Source organism: Hyaena hyaena, unplaced genomic scaffold (assembly GCF_003009895.1).
Source record: "Hyaena hyaena isolate Hyena2069 unplaced genomic scaffold, ASM300989v1 scaffold_308, whole genome shotgun sequence".
Taxonomy (NCBI): domain Eukaryota; kingdom Metazoa; phylum Chordata; class Mammalia; order Carnivora; family Hyaenidae; genus Hyaena; species Hyaena hyaena.
The window spans coordinates 858,810-873,012 of record NW_024080942.1 but is presented as its reverse complement, the minus strand read 5'-3'; the positions used below and the strand labels follow the sequence as shown (position 1 = coordinate 873,012).

The 14,203-nt window shown below is 65.9% G+C and overlaps 1 protein-coding gene across 4 annotated transcripts in view; it reads left to right on the top strand.

Annotated features, from left to right (window-relative positions):
* PLCH2 (phospholipase C eta 2) overlaps positions 1-14,203 on the top strand; it is a 67,210-nt gene that overhangs the window by 27,726 nt on the left and 25,281 nt on the right. The gene's annotated exons all lie outside the window — the stretch shown is intronic.

Genomic DNA, 14,203 nt, shown 5'->3' with positions numbered 1-14,203 from the left:
TGCCACTCAGGTTCCCGGTGCTTGGGGTTTATCTGCGTCTGGGGTCTGCGTGGGCCCACTTTTTCCAGCCATCTTCCCAAATGCCCCCTCTGGGACTCATTCCGGGGTCAGGGCCTGAGTCCCTGTCTTGGCTCTGCCTCCGCTTGGCTACGAACCGTCTTCCTCAGTTTCCCTATTTTCAAAGCAAACAGGTTGGACGCGGTGGCCTCCGGAGGCCCTTCTGACTCAGGCTCCGAGGAGCAGAGAGGACAGGCCAAGGCCCCCTGTGTCCCTGGGTCTCCCATGCAGGGGGGCTCGAGGCAGAGCACGCCTGCCCCTGGGCTGGTTTACCGCAGCGGGTCATCGGGGAAGCGTTTCCTTGGAGATTTATGTAGGACACACGTCCGGATGCAAAATCCAAGGTGCCCCGTGGAGGTTTCTGCAGCTGCGAATCTGCTGTCCTGCGCTCGTGGGGAGGGATCGCTCACAGCCTCTTGTTCCTGGAGGCTGCCGCCCAGGCACTGTCAGGGCCTGTGACCCCGAGAATAGCGAGGCAGTGCCCTTGGGCCCCTCGTCACACAGCGGCGAGCGCCAAAGGGAACATTGCATTGGGATCTTTAGTCCAGGAAGGCCTGGCCCCAGGTATGCCCCCTGTGCCTCCTCACCCTTACTGCCCTCCAGACCTTTCTCCTTGACCTCTACTAGAGGCTCTGGGCTGTCCAGGCCCCTCACTGGGAAACACAGGCCAGAGGGGGCGTGGATTTCCATGGGTCACACAGAGGCAGGACAGAGCAGGAGTTGAACGGGGGTCTCCCGACACCTGGCCGGGGCACTGCCCTGCGTGTGCCTCCTCCCGTCTCCGTGGTCTTCATGGCCCCTCCCGGGGCACGGTGCTTCCTGGGACACGCTCAGGTCAGCCTAGGGCACACGGTGCTGGGCTCACGCGTGCCGGGTTTTGCTGTCCCCGGGCGGCTGCCCTGACTGGAGGGGGGCGCCGCAGGAGGGGTGGCCAGGGAGCGAGCAGGGCAGCACTTCTCTTTCCTGCCTCTGCTCTGCCCGTGCCCGGGCCACCCCCCGTGTCTCTGGGCTCCACCAGGGGCTCTTCTGTCCCCGTCTCTCCTCAGGGCTATTTTCCTTTACAAATATCGTTTGGTTCATCCCGACACAGACTGTGTGCTCCCACCAGCCCCTGGGCACACGCACGTGTACACGCAGACCCCTGGGGGTCCCCGCACGCCAGGAGGAGCCCTGGTCAGTGCACACCGCCCTGTGACAGGGGCGGCCCAAACAGTGCTTTTGGGAGGTCAAAGATGTAGGAAAGTCCCTTGAGAGATGACCAGGGTCTCGGCTGCGTCCCAGGGAACCGCAGGACTCCCAGCGCGAGAGCACGGGCAGTGCAGGCTGGCAGACGGTGGGACCTGCCTTCTGTCCCCACCCCCCCCCAGCAAGGCACAGCTAGATGGACACGCTGAAGGGTCTGGGGTGCACAGTGCAGATGAGGCAAACTCCCGGAACATGTGTGGGCCCTCAGGGTCAGCTCGGGTGGGGGGAAGCTCAGCACCATGGGGGGGGGAGGGCTTGGCAGACCCTGATGTGTCTGAAGCTGTCAGGGCCAGATTGTGGCTGTCTACCTGTGGAGAGCCCAGTCCTAGGAACATGAGTACAGATGAGGAAATTGAGGCACGGAGGGGACGGGGTCTGCCCACCTACAGGACTGACTGGGAACCCAGGGACTCCGGGCCCAGGGTTCAGGCTGCACTGCCCTCCCCCCTCCAGTGTGTTAGGGCCTAGAGTGGCCTCCTCCTGGCCATGCTGGAGATCAAGGGATGGGCCCGGCTGGAGCCCCTGCCTGATGGTTTAAGATCTTGGAAGTTCCAGAGGGTGGGGGTAGGCGGATGGCAGCCCTGGGCCCGACATGCAAGCCCCCTGTGCCGGCATCTGGGCCCAGGTTCTGTCCCCAGGGGTGAGGAGGCCCTGTCCTTGCAACCCCAGCTTCCTCTGCATGACCCCTCAGTTCCAGGCAGGAAGTGGGGCTGGGGCTGATCTGGATGTCCCTGCGAGGCTGGCAGGTAGCAGGGAGTGGGGAGGGGGAGGCAGTGGGCCTGGGAGGGCAGGATAGAGGCTCTAGAGCATGATCCCCTCCCCCCAAAGAGAGAAGGGCTCGGGCGGGGGCCCCAGGCTCATGCCCCACCCCCTCCCGTCAGGATTTGTTTATTCCGGTCTCCCTCTTCAAACAAGAAGAAAATTAGACTCCTGGGGGCCTTCAGGCCCTTCTTCCAGACGTGCATCCCCACCCACTGCCAGCCAGGCCAAATGCTCTCAAAGACAGAATTTTGCTTAAATGCCCAGAAAGGAGATTTAGGAGATCAGAATCTTAAGCAAATTAACATGTGCGGCAGGCGGCTTTTAATCACCACGGTAATCACCAGCCCGCCCCGCCCCTTGAGGAAAATCAGCTCCGGACTGCGCTGTGCGGGGGAGGGGGAGGCCTGGCCCTGCTATGGATTATTCATCAGAACCTGAACTTGAACCAGAACCTCATTTTGTCCACTCCAGGGAGCTGGCCCCTCTCCGGGGAGCCTGTGTCTGCCTGCCCCCCTGCACCACCCAGTCCCTTCTTCCTTGGGTTTTGCCTGTCTTCTCTTCCTGCCTCAGTTTCCCCTCTTCTTGGACTTTGGGGTTGCTGGCACTTTCCCAGCGGGGACTGTGTGAGGGGACTTGCAAAGCCCAGGTTGGGGGTGCCGGGGGGCCCCTCTCCCCTCTGCTCCCGGCCACGGTGTCTCTTGCACATTTGCACTGGGGCCATTGCTTGGCCTGGTTCCCTCCTCTCAGGCCTCCACTCAGCTGTAGGACCCCTCCCGGGGCGGCCAGCAGAGAACCTCAGCCACACCTGGTGCTGGAGGGAGGGTGTGCCAGTGCCGTGCGCACTGGCCCGGGGCCCCTGACCCTGCTCCGGGCACGCGTGGCCACTGCGACAGAAGGGTCACAGGGTGAAGCTCACGAGGGCAGATCCCCAGAGACTGAAGGGCTTGGGTTCCACCAGTGGCAGCAAAGGGAGGTGGCTGCCCCTTTAAGGGAGCCAGGCAGCAGCCCTGTGGCCTTCCCTGGGCAGGACCCAGGTGGTGGTGGTGGCAGGCTCAGGTGTCTCACTCCCTCCGCACCTGGGGGCCTGGCCTGGCAGGAGGCAGTCACACCCTGGGGTGGCGGCAGCTCCCGCGGAGCCCCAGGTCCCGCTCTGGGCTGCCTGCCTGCCGCCTCAGCCCCAGGCTCCCACATCTCCATCACCTCCCAGTCCGCCCTCAGGGCTGTGGGCAGGAGGGGCGGCTTTCAAAACAGCATCTGAGGCCCGAGGGGCAGCTCAGGGCAACCAGTCTCTTTGGCTGATGTGGGGAAAGTTATTTCTCTTGGATTCTGGATGCATCAGGTTGAACCAGAACACACCCCAGGAAGAGGCAGGTGGTGCTGGAGCAAGAGTGGGCGCTGCTCTGCACACACCCCGCCCCCAGGTTGCTCCCTGCTCGGCCCAGACAGGACCCCAGACCCCAGGATCTTCTTCAGGACTCTCACTGAGGGATATTTGGGGGGGGGGCAGAGAGGGGCATAGGCGGGATTCGGGTGCCAGGGGGCTGGGACTGCCTCCTGTCATCCTGCACACACCCCTGACCAGGCAGCCAGTGAAATGTCACTCTAGCCATCCTGGAAGCACTGAGCGTTTTGGGGGGACCCTCCTGGTGGGGGTGACTTGTCCTAGAGCAAGCCCACAGGGTCGGGGGGAAGGCCGCATGTAATGATCAGAGGGACCCTGTGGTCCTGGGGGGCAGCCAGCTGGAGGGCATTTCATTCCTGGGGGGCGCTGGCCTGGAGGGAGGGAGGTCAGAGCCAGCGGAGGGTGGCCTGGGGAGCCGTGTGGGAGGAGCAGGCGCGCCCTGCTGAGACCCCACCCCCACTCCAGCGCGCGCCTCCTCCCCTGCCCAATGCGGGCCTGGGCCAGGAAGGGTTAAGGCGGGCGGGGCTCTGGCGGGAGGGGCGGTCCCGGCAGCGGCGGGCTGAGCACTCGGTGATCGGCCATGGGCCCGCGCTCAGTCGCAGAGACCACGCGGGGCCGGCACACCACCCGGGCCCCCTTGGGCCACGCCGGTAGCCGTGGGGGTGGTACCCGTGGGCCATGGAAGAGCCCGGGGACCCCGGTGGGCTCAGCCTGGACGAAGGTAAGAGGGAACAGAAGGGGTTCAAGGAAGAGGCTGTAACTGCCCCGCAGGGAGCTGGGGTCAGACGCTGAACTGCCCATCGGTGACCCACTGAGCCCACATGGGCAGGGCTTGACCCCCTCCCCCAGGGGTCTCTGGGGTGACCCTATTCCCCCAACACCTGCACATCCCAGTCCCCTCCATCATCTCCCACTGTGCTGGCATTTCCCTGCAAAAAGTGGAGAATCCCGACGGGCGGGGGGAGGAGGTGCCCCATTCGAGCTGACGGACTCCTGACCTCCAGTCTGCTCCCATGGGGCACCAGCCTCAGTGTGGGGGATTAGATCTGGGGTATCCTGACCTGTGGGACCTTGGGGGCTCACTTGGCCCGGCCCCTTCCTGCCCCCATCAGCCAGGGCAGCGCGGGCTCCCTGAGCCTCATCAGCACCATGGACAGGGCAGTAGCAAGTAGCTGCCTTTCCCTGAGGGGCCTGCGGTGGTTTGCGGAGCCCTCGGGGTTCAGCCAGGTGCCCCCATGGGAGATTTCTTGCTCAGATCTGCCACTCTGTCCTGACCTGCAGCCGCGGGCTCTGCCCTGGGCAGACAGCATAGATCAACAGGGGTGGCAGGAGCCCTTCAATGCTGCCCAGGGCTGCCCAGAACCAAGGAGCTTAGGTGCAGGGTGTCAGGGCCTGTCCCCGCAGGGGCCAGATGGGGCAGCACTTCTCAGAGGCAGCATTTGCTGCCAGCCAGGAGTGGGGAGAAGGGCCAGGGCCACGACGGCTGTAGCTGGGGGGGCCGGAGCCTGGCAGCAGAACTTCCTGATTGAGGGCTGGGACCCCAAGGAGGGTTGAGCTTGCCTTCTGGAAATTTGTCTGGATCCCAGTTGTTCTGGACTTAATTAGTTCTTCCTTCTGGTTGGTGTGGACACGGGAGGGACTGTGGAGAGTAGGTGGGGGAGCGGGGACGCCACTGCCAGGGAGACTGAGGGCGAGACCCGGGCGGTGCCTTTGATGAGCTGTGTGATCACAGGCAAGACATCAACCCTCTCTGAGTCTCCCGCGGAAGGACAGGGACAGTATGGAGTCGTCTTGCTAGAGTGTCTGTGAACAGAGCGTGCCTGTCTGCGTGCACGGTCCAGGAATGCCCGGCCCCCTCCCACCTCCCCTTCCTTGCTGAGATGCCCTTTATGAATGGAGGACAGCATGGCAGGTGAAGGTGGGGCTGGCGGTGCAGACACTCCTGGCTTGGCTGTGTGCTTGGGCCACTCGTGGGTACACCCCCTTGATGACCACAGCCCCCATGCCAGTGTGGCAAGAGCCTGGCCCAGCACACCCCTGCCTATCTGGCCTGCAGAGAGCTCTGTGGAATCAGCAGACAGCCTTGGTCAGAATCAAGGGCTCTGGGGTGCAGGACGCCTGCCTATGAACCAAGGAGGGACTGGCCGCCCCCAGGGTCCGGGGAGGCCTGACACACCCGGGCTCTGCAGCCAGCAAGGGAAGAGCCCTGGTCCTAGGAGGGGAGAGGGGGACAGCCCCAGGACCTGATGTGAGCCCACCCTTCGTGCCCCCATTGCCTGGGTCAGGGTCTCAGCCAGCCTCGAAGGGGAGACACGTGGCCTGGCCCTTGTCTGCTGGGATGAGTGTGCTGCTCCCCTCCCCCCAGCCACCCCGGGAGAGAACAGTCTCAAATGTGCAGCTGAGGACGGAGCAGATGGGCTGGAGTCTTGAGTCCGGCCCTCCATCTGCACAGCTAATGAGCTGAGGCCATGGCTTCCAAGCTCTTGGCACCTTTCTCCTGGAAAGCCGGGGTGGGGGGGGCGGGGAGGGCGCGAGTGAGGGGGTGCAGGGGCCAGGTCCGTGCTCCTTGCGGGCTGTTGGGGGGTAGAGGCATCAAGGAGGGGATGAGTAATCAGAAGTGCCTGTTTCTTCTGGGACTTTGCTTCCAGCACAGCTTACGTGGGCTTCCGCTGGCTGGACAGACTTCCTGTGTGGGAAAGGCCCCTCGGGCAGGGTGATGGACACTCTTTCCTGGATGGAATGTTGTGTCTAGCTCTTGAAAGCTGGAGGGAGAGGGAGCTGCCCACCTGGACAGCCCCCAAACGGGCTTGCACACCAGCCGGGGGAAGCATGCCCTTGAAGACCCCAGGCTGGGGCCTCGGGTGCTAGATGGTTGGGTGAAGAGAGGAGGAAGCTGTTTTCAGAGTCCAAGTAACTCATGGTGGTCTTGGGTTCACAGTGATCGAAAGTCATCCTGGCTCTGGCAGGCCCCAGCCCCGGCCAGCTGAGCTGCTGACCTTTGGGAACTCCCTGTTGTTCAGGCCCCTGTGGTGGTGCTGACCAAGGACCGGGTGTGGGCGGCCCCTGGTAAGCCCCCTCCCGGGTCCATGGTGGGCATGTGGGGGGATGGCACTGAGGGAAGTCAGGGTGATGCTCAGGGAGGGCCTCCCCCCACCAGCCACACAGGAGACAAGATAGAGGGGACTTTAGGAAGTCAAGCTGGGAGAGCCCAGCTGCTTCGCAGAGTCCTCAAGGTGCCTGAGGCCCCAGGGCTCTCGAGGAAGCTGGCCTGACCGGGAGGAACGGCTGGGCCCAGGGACCAGGCCTGGGGCTCAGCCTTCTTCTGTTTCCTGTTGCCTCCGCGGCTCTGTGCCCACTCTGCCAACCGCCTCCTGCGCAGGCCCAGGTGGGTGTGGGGTGGGGACGGCCGGTTCCTCCAGTGAAGGGAGGACCCCCCACCCCCCCCTCCACCTGCGGGAGTTTCCTCTCCTCCCAGCAGGCAGGCCCAGCTCCATCTGGTGACTTTTCAGGAACATGCCCCCACCCCCAGAGCCGCTGGAAGTCTCTCTCTCTGCTTCGGCAGCCACTCCAGGGCTCGCTGGGGTAGGTCCGTCAGACAAAGCTGACAAAGCTGGGTCCCTGCCTCCAGGGAGCCCAGGCTGACATGGCTGCATGATGGCCGTCCTGCTCCGTCCCAGCCTCTGCTCAGCCAGTGCCTGGGAGATGAGGGCTGGGGTCTGGGACAGGAGCCCCCAGACACATGACCCAGGGCACCTGTGAGGGCAGGCTATTCACAGAGTCCTCTCCCCACACGACTGTCCAGTGGGGTTATTGCCAGTGCCGTGGCTGGGCTGGGGGCCACCAAGACGGGACCGGGGGGGAAAGACCCTCACGGAGGCTGGTGTGAGCGGCCCTGGGCTCTGCTGGGCCAGCAGAGGGAAGCAGGAGACTGGGGCCCCCGCTGTGCCTGGGGCTCCGGGTCCCCGTGGTGCTCAGTGGCCTCAGTGACAGTGTGGGGGCCCGCTGCACGGGAAGGGTCCTGTGTTACCAGCTAGGAATGGGCCAAGCTGCTGCTGTCCCCTCCCCAGAAGCGCAGGCACCCAGGGCCTCTGTGGGTGGAAGGTGCAGGCCCGGGGCCTGGGCGGGTCAGTCGGCAGGGGGGGTGGGACATTGCTGGGAGCCAGAGCCCGTCCCGCCCAAGGGCACTTCTGTTCCCCGGGCTCCCTGGCAGCACAGGCCATGAAAGGGTGGGGTGGCCAGAAGCAGCCCAAAGGGGCAGAGCAAAGTCTGGCTGGTCGATGCCCTCGGGCCCTCCTTGCTTCTGAGCCGGGTGATGCCGCCGGGCCAGGCCCCCTGCCCACAAAACTCTCTTGTGGCTCTTGCTAGAAGGCTGAGCCTCCTGCCCCACAGGGAAGATGCTGCAGGAAAGGCCCATCCTGGCTGGCAGAGGCCCAGCACAGATCTCCATCCCCGGCCGCTCCCCTGGCCCCTGGCCCTCCCCCAGTCTTGTCTGGGGCCAGGCCTGGGCCTCGCTGACCTGGCCAACCACCCCCCAGGGTCTACTGCCCTCGTACAGACCCTCAGGCCCGTCCTGGCTCCTGTCCCCCCTGGGCACAGTCACCTTGGACCCTGCCTGGGGCCGGGAGGGGGCTTGAGGGAGCCGACTCACACTCCCTGATAAAATAAAAATAGTTGGGAGGAGGCGCCCAGACGGACAGGGGGAGGGGGGCGCGAGCTGCTTCCCAGACGTTTAAATAATCTCCGCCATATGTGTGTGGGCCTGTCCCTCCCTCCTGTGAGGCGCTGGCCAGGGGCCGGGCCGATCCCCCGTGGGTGCGCGCGGGAGGCCAGCGCGGCAGCCGGGGCCCGCTGACCCCTTCCCTGCTCAGGGCCCTCTGCGTGCGGAACCTGCCCTGATGGAGAGCCCAGATGCAGCTCTGGCGACAGGCGGGGGGCTGAGGACTCGCGAGGGCTGTGGCAGGGACGGGCCGGGGGCCGGGCCAGGAGCCCTGGGCTCCGCATGTCCTGCTGCTGCTGCCTGTCTGAGTAAAGTGGACACAGGAAGGGCCCCTCAAAGGTCCTTCGAAAAGGCAGAGAAATGTTGGAGAGAAGAGGGGCTGGGGGGCGGGGGGGCTGCCCAGCCTGGAATCCAGGGCCGGTGCCCTCAGGGAGGGGGAGGCACGCGCCCACGGCCCCTGCGATCAGTGGAGGGGTGAGGGCCTGGACCTGCGCGCACACCCCATGTGGATGGGGACCCGTGAGCCCTCAAGAGAGCCGGTGAGTGCGCGTGCTCATGCAAGGGAGCCTTCGGGCGGGATTTGTGGGTTTTGTTGGAAGCGTAACAAAGTTTTCCAGCCCTCCCGGGGAGAGGGGGTGCCCGCTGCCCCGCCTCTTACTCCCTCCTTTGTGAGGGCAGGTCAATCTCCAATGTATAAAAACAAAACAAAACAAAAAAAAACCCCAGTGCTGCCCAGCTTCTGATGGCAAGGACGTCTCCCCCTTGTGGAAGCTGCCACCAATGTCCCGTGGCCACTGGAGGGAGAAAGGAGTGAGGGTCTGAGGGGCAGCCTCTGACAGATGGGGAAACTGAGGCATGGAGCCAGGCAAGGACTGCCCTCAGACTCTGCTTCCTGGCAACTGCTCAGGGCAGGCGTCCGAGTCAGTGGTTCAGCGACGGTGCAGGGCCGAGCTGAGGGAGGTCATGGGGACCTTTCCTCTGGGGTGTCAATGGGGAGGGAGGGGAGACCCTCCCCTTGCCGTCTCCCCCACGGGCAGGTGGCGCTGCCGGTTCATCTGTGCCGGGTGCATCGGGCACCAGGCTCCTCTGGGACTGCCGCTGGAGGTGCTGGCGCTCCCTGGCGGTGGCCAAGCCCTGGAGGCTGGATGGCCACTAGATGGCCAGTGATGGCCGTGCCGGGCGCTGGCTCATGTCACCTCCTGGAGCTGGCTGTGTGGCCTTGGCACTGGGGGCCCAGCCTGTGCTTCTGCTGTGGGGCAGTCCTGAATGACCCAGGGACAGGACAGGGTGGTCCCCACCCGGCAGTGCCCTGGGGGTTCAGGCGGCCTGCGGAGAAACGTGTGTGGTCTTGTCCGGCAGCCGCAAGGCAGGCAGGAGGGTCCTCGGAGGGACAACTTGGGTTACGGAAGCTGCAGGGGTGTGTGCGGGGCAGGTGTGAGGAGGAAGGGGCTGGGGGAACTCCCTGAGCCCCACAGGGCGGCTGGTGCTCACAGGACAGGCAGGGTGGAAGCGGGTGAAAGCAGGGGTGGGTGGTGGCGAGTGTCCCGGGTGCGAGTGGAGCGAGCCCATGGCTGAGGTGGGCTGGGCTCTTAACCCTCCTGGTGTGGGCCCCGCCCTGTTCCCACGCAGCGCCTGGGGGGGCGGTTCTCTGGTCCTGGGACCTGCACCCTCTGTGACCCCGAGGGTGCGGGTGGGGGCTGGCTCCGGCGACTACAGCAGACGTGGGGGCTCCTGTGGCCCAGCTGGTGCGTTTGGGGGGCTGGGTGCCCCTGCTCTGTGCTTGGTTCTTCTGGGCTCTGCTGCCGCTTCCCTTCGCGGCCTGGGGCTCAGCCCCCATGGGGGAGGGAGCGAAGGGAGGGGCCTCGCCCCCGGGGTTTGGGGGGCTGAGCCATTGGGGTTCGGGGCCTGTCCTGGGTTCAAGCCCAGCTTGGCAGTCACCTGGGGTATGGGCCTTTCTAGGTACCCAGCATGCTCAGCAGCACTGGGGGTGCCACATGGCGTCCCCAGAGTCAGGAGCTCCCCCCACGGTGTCCTAAGGTCCCGGCGCACCCCTGGCTTTGCATGGGGGCCACAGTTCTGTGTCCGCACAGTTCTGTGGGGGTTACCAGGGGCTTCCAGGCAACAGAGAGGCTTTGCCGGCAGAGCCTTGCATCAGGCTCGGCTAAATGGACCGTCCTCTGCCTGGTCAGTGAGGACCATCCTGGGCTGGATGAGGAGGACTCAGGGAGTCTGGAGTGCAGGGGCCGGGCCGCTCAGTGTGTGCCCCTCCTGGGCTCCCTGCCCAGGGAGATTTAGGGTGCCCGAGCCCCCCTGGCTGATGACAGGAGACCATTGATCAGCTAGTGGCTGAGATCCCAGGGCCTGACCCGAGGATGGCAGGGTGTGGCCGGCTCAGGGAGCTTTTGTCCGGGAGCGGTGTTCTCACCCCCAGAATGGGGCCAGGTGGGGTGAGAACACCCCCAGAATGGGGCCAGGTGGGGTGAGAACACCCCCAGAATGGGGCCAGGCGGGGTGAGAACACCCCCAGAATGGGGCCAGGCGCGGTGAGAACACCCCCAGAATGGGGCCAGGCGGGGTGAGAACACCCCCAGAATGGGGCCAGGCGCGGTGAGAACACCCCCAGAATGGGGCCAGGCGCGGTGAGAACACCCCCAGAATGGGGCCAGGTGGGGTGAGAACACCCCCAGAATGGGGCCAGGTGCGGTGAGAACACCCCCAGAATGGGGCCAGGCGGGGTGAGAACACCCCCAGAATGGGGCCAGGCGCGGTGAGAACACCCCCCGAATGGGGCCAGGCGCGGTGAGAACACCCCCAGAATGGGGCCAGGCGGGGTGAGAACACCCCCAGAATGGGGCCAGGCACGGTGAGAACACCCCCCCGAATGGGGCCAGGCGCGGTGAGAACACCCCCCGAATGGGGCCAGGCGTGGGGGAGGAAAGCGGAGCGGGTGTGACCAGGTGTGACCTGGGTGTGAAGAGCCGCAGGCTTTGCGGCAGGAGGGAGTGGCCCCGCGGCGTCAGGCAGGGCCAGCTGATGGACCGGGCCGTGACATAGGACCAGCATGTGGGGTGTGGGGAGCCGCCCTCAGACCCGCCTCCCGGCTCCCGCTCTGGTCCCACTGCCGCTCCAACCCCCGCCCCCCCCCAACACGCGGATGCCGTCAGGGCTCCGGCAGCCCCATCTTCTGGAGGAGACCCAGGACCTTTCCCGTTCTAGAGGCTGATGGCTTCCTAATCTAATTCCACGTAGTGCTGCCTCCTGAAGGGACCGAGGCAGCGCCGCTCTGGCAAAGGCTCTTAATTGGGTTCTGGCATTTGGCTCTGAGTCTATTACGTGGGCTCTGGTCAGGTGGGGCCCTGTTCTCCGTGGTCAGCCCAGGACGCCCATCACCATCGCATGGCCTGCTGCCTCCCCGCCACTCCCCACCTCTGACCTTGGACCAGACTGTGCCCAGCCCGTGGCCCGGGCCCCAGCTACTCCCCTCTGTGCTGGGGACGGAAGGGTGACAGTCTCTGCTCAGCACAGCCCAGTGATGCCGGGGTAGGGGGCCCCCGGGGGACCAGGGGCTCGGGGGCTCAGTGGCAGAAGGGCTCCAGGGCCCTCGGGACCAGGCCCCAGTCCTCACGGCGGCCTATCGCTGTGACAGTGAGTGGGGTTCTGCCCCTCGGGTCTTGTGCCCTGGGAGAGGCGAGCATGCCACCCTGTCTGTTTGCCCAGCCTCCTTATGCCCAGAGCTGCCCAGAGTGTGGTTGGCTGCCCCAAGGGCTCTCCTTGTCTGGGCCTTCGCTGGTGTGGCTGTGAGCGGCCATTGTGTCCCGTCAGCAGATGCGTGAGCGGGTCCTCCCTGGGCCCGGCTCTCCCCCACTAGGCCAGGCCCACCATGAGGAGGGAGGGGGCTTGCAGCCCAGCCTCTGGGGGCAGAACTCGGTGATGGCTGCGCCCAGGGCAGCGGGCCGCCTCCCGGAGAGCTCGGGCGGAGGGGCTGGTCTTTGGGAGCTGAGGCTGCACAGCCAGGGGCCGGGAGCACGGGGCCCAGGCTTGGGGACCCACACGGTCCCTCTAGGGCTAGGAGTGGAAGCAGAAAGGGGCCCCGCGTCCCGGGTCCTCCCTGGGCAGGCAGCCTGCTCAGCTCCGCTCTGGGTTGAGGCCCACGGAGGGCTGGACGCTGAGGGTGAGACGCTGCTGCTCCCGACCCCCTTCACACCCCAACTTCACACCCTCCCCCCTTCACACGCCCCCTCCCCTGGGACTGCGGGCGCCCCTCCCATCCCCCTTCACACCCCTCCCCCTTCACACCCCTCCACCCCGGGGACTGTGGGAGCCCCTCCCATCCTCCTCCACACCCCCCATCCTGGGGACTGTGGGAGCCCCTCAGAGCCCCTGGCAAGGATCAGAGATGTGGGCTTAGGAGTGGGGGATTCTGGGGCTCAGGCTGGGACAGAGAAGGGGCAGCAGACTTCACGTCCAGCATGGTGGGGGGATAGTGGACCATCCCATGAGGACCGGCACCCCAGGCCTTACAGTGGTGTTCTTACAGCAGGGTCCTGGGGTGGCCCCCTCTCTGTCTTGACTGTTGTCGCTTAGCCGGGACGTGGGGGCTGGTGGCCTGGGCCCCTGTTGGCACTGCCACCTGCCCGGTGCCCTCCTGGTCTCCAGCTGGGAGTTCCCTTGCCCTAAATCCTCTGGCCAGCTGGGCCGGACCCGGGCTTGGATTAGCACAGGGGATTGGGCAGCGGGTGGGCGGGGCCGGCAGAGGCCCTGCGGCTGCCCCGCCCTCCGACTCTGGGACGCTGCTTCTTTGGGGATCCCTTCGTGGCCCTGGTGGGTGGGCAGGCTGGCCTGAGGGCCATCGAGGACAGCAGGCGACAGTCGGGCCAATGCCAGAGGGACCTGGGAGCAGCCCTGTGGGGGCCTCGCAAGGCTCTAAACAGGAGGAGGAAGAAGCGGGAGAGAGGAGGGGGGCCCGTGGAGCCTGACCTGCGGCTGCGGCGGGGTGGGGGACACCGGCCCCCTTTGGCCTCCGTGGGCCACCCCTGGCCGTCGTCCTAGAATGTCTGTGGCCTGGCCATCCACCCCCAGCCAGACAGGGGGAGCAGTGGCCTGCCTGGCAGAGGCCCTCCTCTGGGTCGGAGCGAGTGTGGCTGTGTCCCCGCCGTGGCAGCTCGGCCCACTAGGTAAGGGAGCCCTGCCCTAGGGCCACTGGGCCGGGAGGGTGGGGGCTGCTTCTGGGGGTGCGAAAGCCCCCCCCCCCCCGCCGAAGCAAGCTTGTAACTGCCTGCCCCTCAGGTCTCCCTCTGGAGGTTACGGGATTCCCGTGGCAGCTCCGGCCCCCCCCCCCCCCCCCCCCCCGGGCCTAGACGCTGAGCACCAAGCAGGCGGCAGGGAGAGCGGGGGTGTGGGGATCAGGGGCAGGCCCCTCGGTGTCCCGTGTGGAGCCCAGCCTCCCTGTGCCCCCCCACCCCCCCCCCCACCGCCACCGCCACCCTGGAGTGTCAGGAGTCCTCACTGGCTGGTCTCAGAGGGCACGGGCCTTCATGGCACCACTCAAGGGTCCCTTAGTGGGTGGGTCACGTGGGGTTGAATTGCTGATGCTGCAGCTGACGGTACCTTCTGAGTCCTGGGCTTTCTGTATGAAGGGCCTGGGGGGCGGGGGCTGACCCATCCCTGGCCTGGACCCCTGGAGCCTGGAGCCTCTCCAGCCCTGGGGGGCTGCTGGCCTGGCTAGGGCCCCCTCCCCACAGGACCTGGGAGACCTGAGAGCTGCAGACAGGAGGCAGAGCGGACAGAAGAGGGGAAGGGAGGGGAGGGGTGCTGGGGGAAGGGTTTGCATTCTGGAGCTGAAGCCTGGTGCTGCCTTGGCCTCCTGGGGCCTCGCTCGGTGGCCTCCAGGGACAGACCCTCACCCTTACTGCACGGGGGAGGAGGAGGCCAGCTTTCCCGACTGGCACGGGAAGTGGGTGCAGGCTCTCGGGGTAGACCACGGCCTGTCTACCCACAGAGGCCTGTGCACATGGCCGCTC